Source organism: Mixophyes fleayi, unplaced genomic scaffold, assembly GCF_038048845.1.
Source record: "Mixophyes fleayi isolate aMixFle1 unplaced genomic scaffold, aMixFle1.hap1 Scaffold_38, whole genome shotgun sequence".
In the NCBI taxonomy this organism is placed as follows: Eukaryota; Metazoa; Chordata; class Amphibia; order Anura; family Limnodynastidae; genus Mixophyes; species Mixophyes fleayi.
The window spans coordinates 428,788-431,496 of NW_027447784.1; positions in this window are offsets into that span (position 1 = coordinate 428,788).

Below are 2,709 nucleotides of genomic sequence, written 5' to 3' on the forward strand. Positions count from 1 at the left end.
ATTCATGATTTAATTCATGATTTGATTCATGATTCAATTCATGATTCATGATTCGATTTATGATTCATGATTCATGATTCAATTCATGATTCAATTCATGATTCAATTCATGATTCATGATTCGATTCATGATTCATGAATCAATTCATGATTCAATTCATGATTCATGATTCATGATTCGATTCATGATTCATAATTCATGATTCATGATTCAATTTATGATTCATCATTCATGATTCATGATTCAATTCATGATTCATCATTCATGATTCATTTCATGATTCAATTCATGATTCAATTCATGATTCATGATTCATGATTCATGATTCATGATTCAATTCATAATTCATAATTCAATTCATGATTCATAATTCATGATTCATGATTCAATTCATAATTCATAATTCATGATTCATGATTCAATTGATGATTCATTATTCATGATTCATGATTCATGATTCAATTCATGATTCATAATTCATGATTCTATTCATGATTCATGATTCATGATTCAATTCATGATTCATGATTCAATTCATGATTCATAATTCATGATTCATGATTCAATTCATAATTCATGATTCAATTCATGATTCATGATTCAATTCATGATTCAATTCATGATTCATGATTCAATTCATGATTCATGATTCAATTCATGATTCATGATTCATGATTCAATTCATGATTAATAATTCTTGATTCATGATTCAAGTCATGATTCATGATTCATGATTCATGATTCAATTCATGATTCATGATTCATTATTCAATTCATGATTCATGATTCATGATTCAATTCATGATTCATACTTCATGATTCATGATTCATGATTCATGATTCAATTCATGATTCATGATTCATGATTCAATTCATGATTCATGATTCATGATTCAATTCATGATTCATGATTCATGATTCAATTCATGATTCATAATTCATGATTCCTGATTCAATTCATGATTCATGATTCAATTCATGATTCATAATTCAATTCCTGATTCGATTCATGATTCAATTCATGATTCATGATTCGATTTATGATTCATGATTCATGATTCAATTCATGATTCATGATTCAATTCATGATTCAATTCATGATTCAATTCATGATTCATGATTCGATTCATGATTCATGAATCAATTCATGATTCAATTCATGATTCATGATTCGATTCATGATTCATGATTCATGATTCATGATTCAATTTATGATTCATCATTCATGATTCATGATTCAATTCATGATTTATGATTCATGATTCAATTCATGATTCATTATTCATGATTCAATTCATGATTCATTATTCATTTTTCATGATTCAATTCATGATTCATGATTCATAATTCATGATTCAATTCATGATTCATGATTCAATTCATGATTCAATTCATGATTCATGATTAAATTCATGATTCATGATTCAATTCATGATTCATGATTCATGATTCAATTCATGATTCATGATTCATGATTCAATTCATGATTAATAATTCTTGATTCATGATTCAAGTCATGAGTCATGATTCATGATTCATGATTCAATTCATGATTCATGATTCATGATTCAATTCATGATTCATACTTCATGATTCATGATTCAATTCATGATTCATGATTCATGATTCAATTCATGATTCATGATTCATGATTCAATTCATGATTCATGATTCAATTCATGATTCATAATTCATGATTCATGATTCAATTCATGATTCAATTCATGATTCAATTCATGATTCATGATTCGATTCATGATTCATGAATCAATTCATGAATCAATTCATTATTCATGATTCATGATTCGATTCATGATTCATGATTCAATTTATGATTCATCATTCATGATTCATGATTCAATTCATGATTCATGATTCATGATTCAATTCATGATTCAATTCATGATTCAATTCATGATTCATGATTCATGATTCATGATTCATGATTCAATTCATAATTCATAATTCAATTGATGATTCATAATTCATGATTCATGATTCAATTCATAATTCATAATTCATGATTCATGATTCAATTGATGATTCATGATTTGATTCATGATTTATGAATCAATTCATGATTCAATTCATGATTCATGATTCAATTCATGATTCATAATTCATGATTCATGATTCAATTCATGATTCATGATTCATGATTCAATTCATGATTCATGATTCATGATTCGATTCATGATTCATGATTCAATTCATGATTCATGATTCATGATTCAATTCATGATTCATAATTCATGATTCATGATTCAATTCATGATTCATGATTCAATTCATGATTCATGATTCAATTCCTGATTCATGATTCATGATTCAATTCATGATTCATAATTCATGATTCATGATTCAATTCATGATTCATGATTCAATTCATGATTCATAATTCATGATTCATGATTCAATTCATGATTCTTGATTCAAGATTCAATTCATGATTCATGATTCATGATTCAATTCATGATTCATGATTCAATTCATGATTCATGATTCATGATTCAATTCATGATTCATAATTCATGATTCATGATTCAATTCATGATTCATGATTCAATTCATGATTCATGATTCAATTCCTGATTCGATTCATGATTCAATTCATGATTCATGATTCGATTTATGATTCATGATTCATGATTCAATTCATGATTCATGATTCAATTCATGATTCAATTCATGATTCAATTCATGATTCA